We start from the raw sequence: 18,638 nt of genomic DNA on the forward strand, positions 1-18,638 counted from the left end.
GCCTTTTTAATTTGGGTATTTTTAATTGGTTTTCCAATTTATAAAATTGGAAACTGATTAAAATAATCATGAGCGAAAAGGAGAAAATAACTACCATCATGCCATTACCCAAACACAGCTGCTATCATCTGATATACTTCCTCTCCATCTTTTTCATTTGGGTGGTGTAATTTCCAGCTCATTTCCCTTAAGGCATGACATTTTAAGTATTGTCTACGTTGCCACATAATCTTCATAATCATTCTTTTTAAAGGTACACAATGTTTGGTTGAATAGAAATTTAAACATTTATCCTTATTATAGGGCATCAAGATTGCTTCCAAATTTTGACCGCTACCAATGACATAGCAATAAATAATGTGTATGTGGCTTCCCCCCCCATATTCTAAATTAACTTCTTAGGTTAATCCCCAAATTGAATTTTTATATCAGAGTATGGACATTTTTATGACTTTTGATTCATACTGTCAAACTGTTTATACTCCACTATTGTCTTAACTTTGTGTCCCCTCTCCTTCAATCTTCTTACAAAATAAACAGTAGTGTAAGTCAGCAAGAAATGAAACAGAGCTCACATGGATGACCAGGGCTAGGCTATTTGTGCAGGCCTGCAAGAGTCACCTGTGTTTTTTTCTTTTATATCAATATATCTGATATACACTTCACATGGACAGAAACATTAAAATTTTCAAATAAAATTATGAAATTTTAGTGTTACTTAAGTGAAACTGTAGATCACCAAGACTACATTTGTCACATTTTTTTTCCTTCTAGAACCTTCCATGGGACCCTAAACCTATGGGCTTGTGTTATTCATGGTCCCCCATTTTCCTGGCAAAAAAAAAAAAAAAAAGACCCAGAGGGACACATAAATATCCTTTTCTATAAGGCTATTCTAGAACCATCCTGGTCTGTGAGTGCAAGGATTGCTGCACTGGGAGGAGGTAACCAACAACCTTCTCCAGCAACATCCCTCCCCAGGGTCTAAGTTGCCCCTTTAATCAAAAACCTCTCAAATCTTAATTATGCACATTGGTCCTAGGTGGCTTTGGCAACCTTTGCTGGAGACCAATATGAACCAAGCACTGCATAGGAGAGAAGTGTTTGTAAGGCAACATACAAATGGAAAGATGTCCAAAGAGTACCACCAGGCTGGAGTGGCCACCTGAGTAAGGACAGGTTAATTTTTGTTCATTTTTCACATCTCCTTTAACCATTATATACTCTGTACACAGCTCAGTACCTTAACAAAATATTTTCCCAAAGGAAGAAGGAGACCATGGATTTGGGGAGAGGAGGACTGGGATTCTGCAGGTAGGGGTGATTTGAAGGGGCTAGAGAATGATTATAGGAATATGACATTTAATAGTATTTTTTTTGGAATAGTTAACCAAACTATTGCCACTTTATAAATATAAATATCAACTCTTATGAAATGTGGAGGCCAATTTACTAGGGCATCTACCACAGCTGGCAAAAATAATAAACTAAAGACAATAACAGTTTATTTACTGAGTCATTTACTGGGCCCTCAACCTGTGCCAGGCCCTTTATCAAGGGTTTGCCCACTGTGAGAGAAGCATTCCTATGTCCTTTTTACACAAATGAGGAAACTAAGTTAAAAAAAAAAAAAAACTGCCAACTTCACACAGCTAGTAAGGGTAGGACTAGCACTCAGTTCCAAGGTCATCCTAACCTGCATTCCCAGCCACCAAGTTCACTGCCTTTCAAGCGCCTTGTGTTGTCTGAGAGCTTCTTGAATTGCATTTAAACACTGTATACACGTGTGTACAACACAATACCTTGAACAGTAGGGGCCCCATAAGTATTTGTGGAATAGAGAATTCTACTTCATTAAAAGGGAAAAAGGAGAAGAGAAAAAGAATGTCCTGTGAGCCCTTGACATGGCAAAGAAAAGTTGAGCTGGTCATGCTGGTGGCCACACAGAAGGGTATTAGAGGTCACAGAGCTACCTTGGGGGTGAATCCCAGCCCTGTTTCTTACTGAGTAACCTAGGGTAAACACTTAGATTTTCTGAGCACAAACTTTACCTCATAGGGTTGTTATAAACATCAATAGGAAGTAATGTATGTGAAATGTCTAGAACAGTGGCTGGCCCACAGTCCTTGCTCAGTAAATGTTACTTCTCTTCCCTTTCCTGAATGCTAAGCTTGCAGGAAGACTTTCATCCCAGCAGCTGACTAGAAGATCACTACAGTGACGTCAGTTGTATACTAAGGGCTTCCAAAGTTCCCTCAGAACAAGAAGTACCTGGGACGCTAAAGATATAGATCAGTCCTTTCCTCCTACCCCCAAGAAATTCAAATCCTGTCAACCGGGGTTGGAACCCAGGCGACTGCTGTTACGTCAATTTGCTTTAGGAAAGTTAAACAGCACTTGGGCCTGTTTGGTGGCCTCTTGGCATAGATGGTGACAGAAACCGAGCAGCGGTCTCAACCTTCAACGCGCACCAGAAGCTTCTGGAGGGCTTAGTAAAACATGGGTTGCTGGGCCTGGTCCCCAGAGTTTCTGATTCAATAGGTCCAGGCAGGCAGTGAGAATCTGCATTTCTAACTGGCTCCCAGGTGCTGCTGCTGCTCCAGGAATCACACTTTGAAAGGACTGCAATTTTCTCACATTTCCAACTTAGCTGGCTCAGATTTCAGCTGGAACTAGTTCTACATAGCATGTGGCAAGACCGTGAGCCCCTGAGGAGGGTCAGGACAACACCCGAAACTTACCTCTGGACTTCTCCACCAGACTGGGAACCGCCGCCGGAGCGCTGTCGCGCCTCTTCCCCACCAAGACTGGCTCGCCCTGCAACTCCTGCCTCTCGTTTCCACCTCAGTCTCAGGCTGAGACCTTTCAGGATGTGCCCATCGAAGCCTGAGCAAAAAGGAGACACTTGCTTATGACTCTAGCCTTGATGGTATTTGCTTCCACCATGACGAGACTAAAAGCATACCAAGTACCAGAATACCAAGTTTCATTTCAGTATAATCAGTATAAAGGCTATAAGACTCCCAGCTACTAGGTTACCAAGCTGCTAAAACTGTCTTGTCTAATCTGCTTAGAAAAGAAACTAGGGGTGCCGGGTGGCTTAGTCAATTAAATGTCCAACTCTTGATCTCAGCTCAGGTCTTGATCTCTGGGTCGTGAGTTCAAGCCCTGCATTGGGAGCCTACTTAAAGAAGAAAAAAAAAAAAACAGAAAAGAAAAATCCTCCTTGTTATATTCCTATTTTAAAAGCTATGTTGTGAAAAGTTTTCATTTTTATGGGAAAGGGGATGTAGAAAGAGTGAATACATATATAGTAATGCCTGAAATTATTGGTAAAGCAGCTCGTTGGATACAAATCAAACGGTGCTCCAAGGGCAAAAGTGCCAAGATGAAGAAAAGGACAGCTACTCACATCCAGTTAGAAAAAAACCACGCAGTGGTCCTGCCGCTCACTCACAGGCACCACAGGGCTCCCCGTTCCGGCTCTCCTGTTGACATTCAGCCTTACTTCCCTATCATATGCCCTTGTTAGCCTTAAAAAATAAAACTGCCAGTTATTCTACCCGCAAAACATGGTTTTACTTCGGAATGGCAAAGAGGCGCCACCAAGGACAAGCACGCTACCGCACAGCCGTGGGCAAGCGCGCAGACCCACGGAGAGGAGGACGTTGGGAGGGCTGTTCTAAACAAAAAGACCATTGGGCTAAACTGGGAGTTTAAAGGATAGTGGCTTTTCGTTGTCTGAGTTGTACCTGTCTCTCATTGGCTGGGCTGTTGCCGAGGGAGGAGGAAAGCCTCTCCTCCTCCAGCCGGGATAGTAAAGTAGTGTTCACCTAGAGGTCTGAGGCTTCCTGTTGGGTCTGCGACTGATACGGGGTGGGGCCTAAGAGCGCCCCCTGCTGGCCTCCAAGTCCATTCTAAATGAGCTCTCCTTTTCGTTAATTTTCACACCCTTGATAAAGGATTTTGGAGGATCTCACCAGAAATGAGCGAGCACAGTCCTGGAGGGCTGGTACCCTGTCATGCTACTGAAATATCAAAATCTATAGATTTAAAATGTTTGACTGAAAATTGAGTAGAAAAAGATATTCCCTAACTTTGTGGAGGGAGAGAGATGGAGCACGTCCCAAACTTTCATTGATTACCCTCTGTGCCCCAGTCTGGCCAATAGGAGGAATATTATCTTTGTTAGCTTGGATTCCCCCACCGTTCTTGGGTGGACTGAATTGTTACCCAGTATGATGGACTGAATTGTTTCCCCAAAATTCATATGTTAAAGCCCTGACTCCTTCTACATGTGACTGTATTTGAAGGTAGGGCCTATAAAAAGGTATTAAGTTAAAAGGGGTCCTATGTGTGGACCTTAATCCAGTCTGACTAGTGTCCTTCTAAGAAGAGGAAATTTGGACACAAAAGAAATACAGAGACACATGCACAAAGAAGAAAGACCATGGGAGGACACAGTGAGAAGGTGGGCCAAGGAGAGAGGCCTCAGGAGAAACCAAACCTGTTGCCACCTGAGTTTGGACTCCTAGCCTACAGAACTGTGAGGAAATAAAATTCTGTTGTTTAAGCTGCCCAGTCTGTGGATTTTGTTATGGTAACCCTAGTAACCTAGGATTTGCTGGCCAATGACAGTCTTGAAGGATTTACATCAGAAAGGGCTAAGAGCCACTAGCAGAAAAAGAAGTAGTAAATCCAGAGGCAAGAAAGAGAAGAAAAGGCTTGAGACAGCAAGCTGAGTGTAGAGAGAGTCTTAGGGGAGGTGAGCAGAGAGGGAGAGATTAGGGGCAGCCCACAAGCAGGGCACTGGAAAATAAATAAGGAGAGAGTGGTTTGGTTTGGTTCTTAAAGTTTGGCTGTGTGTTATGAATGAAATCTCCTTTGGAGTTTGTTAGGAGATGGCAATAATGACATAGATTGTTTTAAAATTATTTCTGCAGGTCAGACTTTTGCTGTGTTGCTTTTGCAAAATGCAACACCAAACCAAGCCTGATTCAAACTACGGGAAGTTAAGGTTATAATTTTAAAACAGTAGAGCAAGCACAGTGATAAAAAAAAAAAAAACAAATTGGAAAGGCTTCATGAAGGAGGTGACTCCTGTGTTGAAGTGTGAAGGAAAGACGGAGTTAGATGGGAGGTAGGACATTCCAGGGACAATGAACAGCAGGAATGATAACACAGAGTAAAAATGGAGTATGCAGAGAGATTTCCACAGTTCAGTATTGCTGGGTATCAGATGCAAGACATGGCAAGTTGAGGCTGGAGAAGTAAACATGGCGCAATCCTGGTGCCTTGTTGGAACTTGGAATGTACCCAGAAAGGTGGTAGAAACCATCAGGGATGAGCTGGGGTGCCAGAGACAGAACTGTATTATAGATCGGTCACTTGGACAAGAAGTTAGATTAAGTAGTTCCTGATAACAATTATAGATAACAAAAAAGATCATTATAAATAAGCTAATATTTCTTCCTTCTTTCTCAGTATTTTTTGTAACTTTTATTTGGAAATAATTCAAATGCAATTGAAAGAAAGAACACAGAGAGAGACCCCGTATACCTTCACACCGTTTCCCCCCATGGTAACACCTTGCACAACTGCAGTGTAATATCACAACCAGGAAACTGACACTGATACACTCCTTCCACCTTATTCAGTTTCACCAATTTTACATGAGCTCATTTGTGTGTGTACTCGGTTCTATCACATTTTGTCACATGGCACAGATTCGCATGACCACCACTACAGCTCAAATACAGAACAGTTCTGTCACAAGGATGCCCTGTGCTACCCTCTTAGAGCCATAGCCACTTCTCTCCCTCCCCAGTCCCTGGCAACTACTAATCTATTTCTGTAACTTTGTGCATTTTAAGCCTGAAACCTTTTGAGATTGGCTTTTTTTCCCACTCAGCGTAGTTCTCCGGAGATTCATCCAGGCTATTCTGTGTACCAATAGTTCCTTCTTCATTATTAGTAAGTTGTATTCCACGGTGTGGTTGTACCACAGTTAACCATTCAGCCACTGAAGGACATTTTGACTGATTCCAGCTTGGGGCTATTACAAATAAATGCTGCTATGAAAAATTGTGTACAGGTTTCTGGATGAACATAAGTCTTCGTTTCTCTGGGTTAAATGTCTAAGAATGCCATATGGTAAGCACTTGTTTAGTTATGTAAGAAACTGCCAAACTGTTTCAGGGGGCTGCACCATTTTACATTCCCACCAGAAACGTGTGAGTTTCTCCACATCCCACCAGCATTCACTGTTACCACTGTTTTTTATTTTAGCCATTCTGGGAGGCATGTAGTGAGCTCCCATTGCCGTTTTCATTTGCATTTCTCTAATGGCTAATGATGTTGAACATCTTTTCAAGTGCTGATTTGCCATCTGTAGATCCTCTTTGCTAAAATGTCTGTTCATGTCTTTTGCCTATTTTCTAATTGGATTATTTTTTTTACTGTTGAGTTTTGAAAATTCTTTATATATTCCAGTTATAAGTCCTTTGACAAAGATGTGGTTTGCAAATGCTTTCTCCAATCCTCTGCTTGTCTTTTCATCTTCTTACAGGGAGCTTTTTCACAGAGCAAAAAGTTTTAATTTGATGAGATCCAATGTATCTTTGTTTTTCCTTTTATGCATCATGCTTTTGGTGTGAAGTCTAAGAACTCTGATTAGCCATAGAGGTCTATGATACTACCCTAAATTTTTCCCTAATAGTTTTAGTTTTACATTTAAGTCCATGATCCATTTTGAGTTAATTTTTTTTTTTTGAGAGATAGAAAGTGTGAGCAGGGTTGGGGGGCAGGGCTAGAGGGAGAAAGAGTATCTTAAGCAGGCTCCATGCCCAGCATAGAGCCTAATGCAGTTGATCTCATGACCCTGAAATCATGCCATGAGCCAAAATCAAGAGTCAGATGTTTAAGTGACTGGGCCATCCAGTGCCCCTCCACTTATTTAGATCAGCATTTCATTTCATCAGCATTTGTAATTTTTAGGACACAGTTCATAAGCATGTTTTGTTACTTTTATACCTAAGTTTCATTTTCTTTACACCATTTTTTTAAAATTCTGTTTCCACATATTCATTGTCAGTACACAGAACTGTGATTGATTTTTGCACATGTATCTTATATCCTGCAGCATTGCTGATTCTTGAGATTTCTACATAGGCAATTATGTTATCTGTAAATAGGGACAGTTTGATTTCCTCATTTCTAATATGTACACCTTTTATTTATTTTTCTTGCTTTATGGCACTGGCTAGAACTTCCAGTACTATGTCGAATAAGAGCAACGAGAACAGACATCCTTGCCTTGCTCCTGATCCTAGGAGAAAAGCATCCAGACCATAACCATAAGGTTAGCTGCAGAGTTTTAGAGGTGCTCTTGATGAGCTAAAAGAATCTGTGTCATCTTCTAAAAATAATATAATAACATAGTAGCTTTTATTTTTCTCTGATGTTTATGCTTAGATAATTTACTGGAGTTATGTTATTTTTATAATTAATAGATAAAGCAATCTTTTCCATTTCCCTTATAATCCTGTTAAAGTACCTATGCAGGTATTATAATTTCCAGTTTTCAGATAAACCTTTTAAACTAGAGACTCCAAGAGGTAAACTGTCTTGCCTAAACTTACACGCAAACTAATAGATTTACACTAAGCCCTGGGGAATCAGTTCAATAATATTTACTGTAAAACTAATACTGATAACATGGTTGAACCCTTCAGGGCCAGGCACTATAAGTGCTTCAGGTGTGTTATGTTATTTAATTGCTCAAAACAGCCTAATGAGGTGGATATTGTTATTATCCCCATTTTACAGATGATAATATCAAGCCTCAGAGAGCTGTATAATTGACCACAGTCACACTGCTAGCAAGAGGTAGCAAGTAATTTGAACATAGACACAGATCTCCCTCTTAACAACCACTCAGTGTGAAATCCTGTGTCAGGTTCTGGGAATACAAAGATGGATAGAAGAGAGTCCCCTGCCTCCAAAGGAGCACATAATTCAGCAGGGGAAAAAGATCAGTGTATTTGCAGCTTGGTTCCTGAAGAAGCCACAGCCCCAGTTGGTAAAATATCTCACCAATGTTAGAGTAGCTCAATAATATTTGTTGATTAAATGGCTAAATGGAAGGAAAAAAGGAAAGAAAGAAAGAAAGAAAGAAAGAAAGAAAGAAAGAAAGAAAGAGAAGAAAGAAAGAAAAGAAAGAAAGGAAAGAAAGAAAGAAAGAAAGAGAAAGAAAGAAAGAAAGAAAGAAAGAAAGAAAGAAAGAAAGAAGGAAAGAAAGAGGGTGGCCTGGGTGGCACAGCGGTTAAGCATCTGCCTTTGGCTCAGGGCGTGATCCCAGTGTTGTGGGATTGAGCCCCACATCAGGCTCCTCTGCTATGAGCCTGCTTCTTCCTCTCCCTCTCCCCCTGCTTGTGTTCCCTCTCTCACTGGCTGTCTCTATCTCTGTCAAATAAATAAATAAAATCTTAAAAAAAAAAAAAAAGAAAGAAAGAAAGAAGAAAGAAAGAAAGAGAAAGAAAGAAAGAAAGAAAGAAAGAAAGAAAGAAAGAAAGAAAAAAGAAAGAAGAAAGAAAGAAAAAGAAGAAAGAGGAAGGTAGTCATTATACTGATTTCTTGGACAAATCTAACATTGTTTGTATCTTATATAGAAGCTTCTAGTAGAAAGTACTTTTTACTTTCCAGAAGTAGAAAGAGTTCCTTAAACCAAATCATCTACCTGCCTCAGCCAGCCTGGTGGTTGCTGGTAACAGTGACTAAAAACTATCAAAAATAAATATCATGGAATATCAGAACAGAAAAAATGACAGAAGCTGGTCATCCAGAAAAAAAAGAGTAAATCCTTCACACACTGCTTAATGGAATAGACAGGCTCAGCCACAATGGCTGCCCAGGGAGGGTAGGCTTTCCTGTCTGAGTAACTTTGACCTCAGGGTTCCCCAAACTCCTACCACCTCACAAGACCTCCAACACCTCCAACACCAAGCTCACCCCTCCTTCATCATAAAGTCTCTTCCACAGGTAAGGTTTCCCGCAGGGCAGAGACTCCAGGAGATACTGGGGAAAACACTCTCTTCTCGCTACAGTGTCCTTTCTTCCAATTCCCTGATTCTCCCTTCTCCTCCTACCCCTCTCTCTATTCTTCCTCTGTGCGACGTTATGACCACTGGGAACTACTCCTTCCCAAAGAAGAAAAAGAAATATGAGTTAACATTAACTGAGTGTAGATTATACAAGTTCTATTCTAAGCACTTTATATATTTTTCAATGTTGTCATTTCAACAACCTTATGAGTCATTATTACACCTTCCTCTTCACCCCAAACACATACACAGCCCCCTTGGTTCAGGCCAGCCACCCCCGCCCCCAATCACTGCAGTCACCTTCTTAATGGCTTTCCTGCCTCCATTTCTTAACCCCCTGCAATCCATTCTCCACACTGGACCCAGGATGGTTTATGTAAAACCCAAATTGTCTGACTGTGTCTTTCCTTTAATTAAAATCCTTCAAGAGAAGGCACATAGCCACAGCAGACTGGCAAGGCTGGCAGGATCTTGCCCCTGCCTCCCTGACCAGCCTCTTGTCCCCATGTGGACCCTCACTGCAGCTTCACCCTCCTCCCTAGTGGCATCAAGGTCTCCTCTGCCCATGACATTCTCTGCGTGCCTCTACTTATCACTCTGTGGTGTAAATACGTCTTATTCTTTGTGCAATCATTTATTGTCTTGTCTAGCTCCCCCTCTAATCTGTTGATGGAGGGTAAAAGACTTTGCCTTAATCCTCTCTAGAGCCTTATCACCTAACATGAAAGCTGGCATATACAGCAGTAAGTTATCAATAACTTGGTGGCAAAGAATGGGAAGGAGAGAATGAAACAACTGGTCTGATTTTTTCCTACTCAGACAATCTGATTTTTCATTGGCCAAAGTCTCAAACTTTTCAACTAAATAAACGCAAAGCCTACATGCCCCAGATCCTCAGCTACAACTAATGACCAGGAGAACAAACATCTCTTGTCCGTTATGTACTGATATAAAAACAACCTGGCAAAAAGCAAAAAGTGTTCTAGGATATGACTTTTAAAGTCCTGGTCCACTAAGAATGTTGGGAGAGCAGCCTGGGGGGTCCACAGAATTTAGGAGCGCCCTCTTACAGATCAATGCACAGAGAATCCCCCTATCTAGGCCAATGAGGGACAACTTTGTAAAGAATAGACAACTATTTATCTACACAAAAGAAAATCTTCCTACCATTAGTAACACCATTAACTTCTTAGCAGCTTTTCCATTATGAATCTGACATCTCCTTTTTCTTCAAAGCCCAGCTTGAGTGCTTTTGATTTTTTTAAATGAAATAAAGCCATCAACACACAATAAAAGCTATGCAATATTTATAATTAGAGGTCTCGAGAGTATATTTTACGTTACAGAAAAGATTGAATTTCTAGGCCTTCCCTTTTAAATCCCTTAAAACCTTCAGCTTTAGAATGAGAGACTCAAACTCTTCTCTCGGGTCTTAACTTTTATGTGGCTTATTACTTTTTTATCCCCTCTAAAACTCTAAATCCCTTCAACATAGCTTCGGTTCCTTCCATGGCTGAATTGGCAGCAAGCTGATCTTTTTATTGGTGGGTAATGGATTTAGTTTGATTGCTGACACGGGAACAATGAGAGGATAAACAATTCCATTTGTGGCCATGAAATTCCCCATCTGTTGAGTGCGTTTATGACTGAAGAGCGCTGGGCAGAGACAGATGAATGAGCCCGCCACGCCCGATGTTAATGACATCCGTCATACAAGCTGAACATGTGGCTTCATAAATCAAGAGCTAATAGCAACTCCGCAACTCCGGTTGCTCATGTCATTAACTCGCCAGCCGCCTAAATACCTAAGAATGTACCATAACGTTGAGCGTAGAGGCCTGATCTGCAATTCTGATCTCACCAAAAAAACAGAGGTAGCAAGGGAAGCCAAAGTCATTTTTCCAAGCTTAAACAAAACAAAACAAAACCTCTTTCAGATGCATGCTTAAATATTTGTAGATGATATCTCATATCTATGCTATCTGGAATTGGTTTCAAAATACACTGGATAGGTGGGGGGAGTAGTGGGCAGAGATATAGATGAAAAAGACTGGTCATGAGTTGATCCTCGTTAAAGCTTGGTGATGGGAACTTGAGAGTTCCTTATACAATCTCCTTCCCTTTGGATGTTTAAAATTATTCATAATGAAAAGGGTTTTTTAAAATTTGAAGAAAACTGGAAAATGGGAGTTTCCATTGTTTAGCATGAACATTTTTTTTGCCAAATTCTCTCTTAAAGAAAAAGAAAGAAGCTACGCTCACACAACAGTTCAAGCATGTAACAAGGCAAGTAAGCCATTATCACCAAAGATGAAAGCAACACATTTCAGAGGGAGAAGATCAGGCAACACCCACCGTGGGTGTTCAAGAACCCACATCACTTGCAGCCCAAACCCTAATGCCAGGAGATTATTGTGTTTGGGAAGTCCCAAGAGTCTCTCCACCCCTCACCCTTTTGATTTTCCACTGCAGTGAGTTACCTATTGTCGCCATCACTTCTGCATTTTGTGGCTTCTTTTCATGGATGCTCAATCTTGGGTGCTTTAATTTGGGGGCTGTTGTCAAAGAGATGGAAAATTAAAGAACAAAGGAAAAGGAAAACAACGAAAGGAAAGTGATAGTGCTCTGTTCAAAGGACTGTTCAGTTCATTTCTGTTAGGTAAAGCCTCTTAATGCCATCCACGGCACACTGTCTCAAGTTCAGCTGGATTTCCAGAGGAAGTTCTAGGTACATGTCCATCAATCCTGATATTGTTCCAAGGCCGGAAGAGGAGAAAGAGAGAAAAATCTGTGCCTCTATTAGCCTCCTGACTCCCAAATTATATACAAATAGAGTTGCTATGATTTACTCCTGATAAAATCACTGGGTATGTACTTTGTGCCCAACACTGTCCTGGTCACAGGGGTTGCCACAATAAGCAGGGCACATGGCTTCTGTTGGACAGGCAGACAAATAAACAAGCAATCACTCCTCAGTGTGGTACTTCAATGGAATATGGCCCCCTGACCTGCCTTGGGAATCTTCCAGTAGAAGCGATGCTGAAAGTGAGAATGTCAAGTGCAAAGCAGAAGGGCCAATGGAGATCTAGCAGGTTGGAGAACCTCGAGAACTGTGCTGTCTGATATGGTGACCACTAGCCACACACGGCTGTGGAGCCCTTGAAATGTGACTAGTCCAAGCTGAAATGGGCTGCAATGTAAGTGTAGAGTGCATACCAGATTTTGAAGACTTAGCATAAAAAAGGCAAATATCTCATTAGGATTTTTATATTGATTACCTATTAAAATGATAATATTTTGGATCTTTTAGATTACGTAACAGATATTATTGAAGTTAATCTCCCTTATTTCTTTGAACTTTTTGAGTGTGACTACTACAATGTTTTAAATTAGATGTGTGGCTAGAATGAGATCTCCATGGGACAGCCCTGCCCTACTGCTTCAGGGTAAGCGTGGGAACAGTGTGGGTTGAGAGCCACCTTGAAGGAACTGAGAGACGGTACAGTCCCCTGGTATCAGAAAAGGAACAAGAGTCATTTACTGTCTCCCTTAAATATCAAACTTCAGGTCTGAAATTGAGCTCCTGACCAGGTTCTCCTCCCCCAGCTGCTGAGTGTTGGCAGCTGACAGCTCACTGCTGACTCCCTGCCAGAGCTGGCTCCGCCGGGGGAACTACCTCGCCCAAGATCACACGCTTCCCAAGGTGGCCTCCAACCGCTGCCAGGCAAGTAGGAGATCAATTAGGAGACCTGACCTACTACCTCGACCCAATTGGGGTAAGTCTGAAGGCTGCCCAGCCTCCAGGTTCCTTCCTGGGGTTGGCTGAGCTCCTCGTTGGGACAACACGGCATCCCAGCAACTTCCTCTGCCTGACCCCACTTCCTTCACTTCACCCCCAGGTGTTGATCCTGCAAGCACTGACCAGCAAACTTGTTCCCTGCAAATTTCATCTCCAAGTCAGCTTCCTGGGAACTGGATCTGCAACATGATCTGCCCCCCAAATCGCTTCCTTTTTCAGCCTTTTCCTGGTGCCATCTTTAACTCCTCTCTTTCTCTCACACCCACTTGTTGGTTTTACTTTAAATTACATCCAGAATGTAACCAGTTCTCACCTCCCCTTCCACTGTCTCCCTGATCCAAACCCCCACCACCTCTCACCTGCAGTACTGCAAGGGACTCTCACTGCCTCCCCCTGCTTCTGCCCTTGCCACCTTGCAGTCCCTCTTAACCGGAGAGAAGGTCTCAAGCCAGGTCATGGCCCAGCTCTGCTCATGCAGACTTCCCATCTCACTCAGAGTAAAAGCCAAATCCTTGCTATGATCCTGCATGCCTAAGACAATCCCAGTTTATGCCTGATTGCCCAGAATAATTTAGTAACAATTGCTTTCCCCCTCAGAATCAGCCTGGTTTGAATTATAAATTACACAGTTACCTGACCTATAAGGCCCTTCATGTAGTTTCCTGCCATCTCTTGGGCCTCATCTCCTACCCTCTCCTTGTCCACTCTATTCCAGTGACTCCAGAATACTCTGTGAACAGTAAACAAACTTCTGCCTCAGTATATTTGCACTTGCCGTCCCCTTGCCAGTTATTTGCAGGCTAACTTCCTAATGTGCCTCAGGCTATTCAAGACCATTTTTTGGGGATGTCTTCCCTGGCCACCCCTTTTAAAATTGCAAATATTTTACTTACTCATTCTGGTGTCTTAGTCCATTTGGGCCACTATAATGAGAACCACAAACTGGTGGCTCATACACAATAGAGGGGCACCTCCGTGGCTCAGTTGGTTAAGTGTCCGACTGTTGGTTTCGGCTCATGTCATGACCTCACAGTCATAAGACTGAGCCCTGTGCTGGCCCTGAGCCTGCTTGAGATTCCCTCCCTCTCCCTCTGCCCCTCTCCCCACACTGTGCACATGCACGCATGGGCATTGTCTCTCTCTCTTCAAATAAATAAATAAAATATATTTTTTAAAAGAATCTCTCATAAAAAAAATTAAAAATAAAAGTAATAAACAATAGAATTTCTCACAGTTCTGGAGGCTGGAAAGGACAAGATCCAGGCACCTGCTGTCTGTATTGTGGTGAATCTTCCTGGTCCATCGCTGGTGACTTCTCACTGTGTCCTTACGTGCTGAAAGGGGTTAAGGAGCTCTGTGGGGTGTCTTTTATAAGAATATTCATCCCACTGATGAGGGCTCCACTTTTGTGACTTAAGCACCTCTCAAAGACCCCACCTCCTCATACCATCACATCAGGCATTATGATTTTAAGATATGAATTTGGGTGGCAACATTCAGACCGTAGCATCTGGTTATCATCTGTCTCTTTCAATAGGACGTAAGCTCCATGAGTTTACACTTCATCATCCCCAGTCCTCGATGCATAGTAGGTGTTCAATAAATAACTGTTGGGAAAATAAATGAATGAAATATGGATGGACTCCAAAAATATTAGACTAAATGAAAGAAGCCAGACACAAAAGTTCATAAATTGTATGACTTCATTTATATGAAATATCAGAATACATAAATTTGTAGAGACAGAATGCAGACTAGTCATTGCTAGAGGCTGGCAGAAGGGGGAATGGGGAATGATTGATGGGTACAGGGTTTCCGTCTGGGGTGATGAAAAACTTTGCAAGTAGGTAGTGTTCATAGTAGCGATGGTAGCACAACACTGAATACACCAAATGGCACTGGAATGTATGCTTTAAAAGGGTTAATTTCTTGTTATGTGAATTTTACCTCAACAAAAAAGAACAACAACAACAAAAAAACCAAATAGGAATGAACAAACAGTTATGGAAAGGTGAGGTCTGGTAGTTCAGGGTTTTGCTGTCTTCAGTACTGAGTGGGGAATGAGGGGTGTTATGTGTTCCTCAGGCTACAAGAGGACAGCCTGAGAACCATGGTCAAGCCCATTCTCTTTTCAAGGCAGGGAGAACCTGTCCCATAGCAAGCAGGACCTTCTCATCCATGCCATACTTCAGCAACCATATTAAACGCCCACGAGGTCCAGGCATGATCCCCTGTGAACCTTACAGAGCTCTGTGATAGCATCCAAAGCAGAAATCAAGCTGCAATAATAGGCCGTGCAAAAGCTTTGCATGTCATTTTCCAATGATTTTCTTCCAAATCAATGTGATATGATAAATTCCTTTTGATTCCCGAACTTTTTACTGGATGAAATTGTTGCAATGTCTAAGAGCATAAGCTTTGGAGCAGGCTGCCTGGGTTTTGATCCTTGCTCAACACCCTAACAGTAGGGTTAGGTATAAACCTTAGATCAGTGGTTCTCAACCAGGGGTGAATTTGCCCCACAGGGGACAACTGAGGGAATGTTACTGGCAGCTAATGAGTAAAGGCCCGGGATGCCATTAAACATTGTGCAATGCACAGGACAGATGGTCCCCACAACAAAGAACTCTCTGGTCCCAGATTTTGATGATGTCACTGTTGAGAAACCCTGTCTTCGACCAATCACCAAGCTGTTTTGGGCCTCAGTTTTCTCATCTGTTAAATGGTGATACTAGCAGTGGGCCTACTTATAGCATTGTGATAATAAATAAAAAGTGAGCAAAAGGCTCACAGCATAGTGCTTGGCATATAGTCAGTGCTACTTTTTAAAGTATTATTAGACTAAGCCTGTGTCTGATTATCTCGATTATTGCGGCGCCTAATAAGACCAGGTGAATTTGTCTTCTGCCCCTCGTCCAGCCTCAGCTGTGAGCTTCTAACACGGGAGCATCACTGATCCCAAGGAGATGGAAGGGTGTTCATCACCTGGGCCAGAAAACCCACTGCAGTGAGCTTTCCTGGTTCAAAAAATAAAGATATAGGATGCTCAGTTAGATTTGAATTCCAGTAAACAATAGTTTTTCATATACATATGCCCCGTGCGATATATGGGGCACAGACCTTATGCTAGGAAACCACTACTTATACTATACTAGAAAAACTCTTTGTTATTTATCTTAAATTAAAATGTAATTGGGCAACCTGTATTTTGTCTGATCCCTCTACCCTCCAAGCACCTGCCCTCTGACGTGTAGAGACTTTTTCACACACAAAGAACAGCAATTTGCCTAAGTTAAAGATTGAAACCATCTCTCTCTCCCTCAGAGGAACTGAAAGGTGAATGCTGCATCTGCTAAAATTACGAATGGATCTCCAATTTCACAAAATAAACCACCGCAGGTTGAACACAGAGCCTGCCCCCCAAGTCTGCACAGATGAGCCCTGTGGGGTGGCAGGGAGTCCCGGCTGTGCTGTCATGACAGACCTGGGGTAGAAGCTCTCTTCTGCAAAGTGGTAGTAGGTCCACCTGGCCAGATTGTTGTAGGACTGACGTATAAAATGCCTGGTACCTAATAGGTCTTCGACATAGTGTTGGCACATGGTGGGCTTCGATAAATGCGGGAGGAACGGGCAAAGGCTGTACCGCACAGGCCGGGGCCATAGACCACCATTCATGTTGAGCAGCTACCACCCCTCTGCTCAGCCACTAAATCCACGTCCCCCGGGTGCTTTTAAAGCCATGTACTCCTAGGAACCACCCCAGATCTTTGGAATCAGGAAAAAATGGGGGTGCGGCCCAGGCTTTATCAAGCCACTTAGCAGGTCTGCTGCGCAATCAGGGTTAAGAACCACGAATCCAAATCTTGGAGGTTGGCTCTATCAAGAGTGGTTCTCAAACTTTAGGAAGGTTAGAGGCCCCGAGAGTTGTTAAAATGCAGATTGCTGCGCTCTGAGAGTTTCTGATTTAGGAAGCAGGGTGGGCCTGAGAATTTGCATGTCTAACACTAACATGTTCCCTGTCCAAGCCCCAGCCACATATTATCATCATCGGGGGTGTTTTTATTTTTATTTTTTTATTTATTATTTTTAAAAGATTTTATTTATTTGACAGAGAGACAGCCAGAGAGAGAGAACACAGGCAGGGGGAGTGGGAGAGGAAGAAGTGGGCTCCCAGCGGAGGAGCCTGATGTGGGACTCCATCCCAGGGTTCTGGGATCACGCCCTGAACTGAAGGCAGACGCCTTAACGACTGAGCCACCCAGGCGCCCCCAGGGGTGTTTTTAAATACCTATGCCTTGGCCCTGGAGAATCTTCTTTAAACAGTCTGGTGAGGGACCTGAGCTCCGCATAATGCTGGGTCAGGAATGTCTGCTATCCTAAAGTGAACTTTTTGCTCTAATTCCAAAGTGTGCCCTGGCGCCAGCAACAAGGGTTTCACGGGCGGGGAGGCTTAGAAACTCAGTCTCTCAGGCCCCACCTCAGACCCATCGAATCAGAATCTGCATTTTAACGAGGCACTAATTCATACCACATTAAAGTATGAGAAGCATGTTTAAGATTCAACCGAAATGAAACTTTTTCTAAGAGGCCTCCTCCTACCGTCTTTGTGAGGGTAGATCTCCAGGACTCTGAGGTTGGAGAAACACAGGTAGCACTGCTCAGCCCTCCCCATTAGTGAGGCAGATAGGTGCCAAACACGCAATAAATAAATAAAGCCTTCCACTGACATTAATTGCCCGCCCTTTGAGTCAGGGTGGAAACAAAATTTTAAAATGAAAGTAAGTCGTCATCCACAGGCCAACAGTGTGGAATCCTTATCACTGACTTCCCAGAACCTGAGAGAAGAGGAACCCAGACCAGGACAGACTCTGCTGACTTAGGTTTCAGCTGGCCCTGGCAGGGGCTGCCGTCAGGACTCACAGGTGTGGTGTGTATTCACTGTTGCGTACCGATTATAACGTTTATATTCCAAAACGGGGTCTCAGCCATCCACCCCTTCCTGGATTATAAGGTATCTAGGCGAGGAGCCCCATGACTGTTTAATACAATCAAGATTTTTGGCTCAGAGCCCAAAAGCCAAACAGTATAATTCTGGCAAATATTAATAATAATAATTATTGCCTAGGGTGTGGGGAATAAGCCCCTCATATCCTATTAGTGAAAGTGTCAATGGAGGCAGAATTTTTGGAAGGCAATGTGAAAAATGTCCTCAAAATTTTAAATACCCATATGCTATGACCCACCCTCTCACAACTAGAAACACAGTCTACAAAAAAGTTAGAAGACATGTATAAAGATACATATGTAAGTATGTTCTTTGCAGCACTGTTTCTAATTTTTTTAAAATGGAAATAAGCTATAGGTCTATCAAGAAAGGAGTAGCTAGGGGCACCTGGGTGGCTTAGTGGGCTAAGTGTCTGCCTTGGGCTCCTGTCATGATCCCAGGGTCCTGGGATCAAGCCCTAAGGGAGGCTTAGCCCCTGCTCAGTGCGGAGTTTGTGTTTCCCTCTGCCCCTCCCCCTCCCCAGGCTTTTTCTCTCTCTTTCTCAAATAAATAAATAAAATCGTTTTTTTTTTTTAAAGGAGTGGACAAATTCTTATAGTGTAGTAGTCTTCTGCACATTTATTTTAAAAATGGGAACTATAAATGTTCACACATGAATGAGTGCGTGCATGCATATGCGTGCGTATGTGTAGTAGGACTCCACTTCTATTTTTTAAATCATATATATACACTT

This window comes from Ailuropoda melanoleuca, chromosome 9 (assembly GCF_002007445.2).
Source record: "Ailuropoda melanoleuca isolate Jingjing chromosome 9, ASM200744v2, whole genome shotgun sequence".
Lineage (NCBI taxonomy): Eukaryota > Metazoa > Chordata > Mammalia > Carnivora > Ursidae > Ailuropoda > Ailuropoda melanoleuca.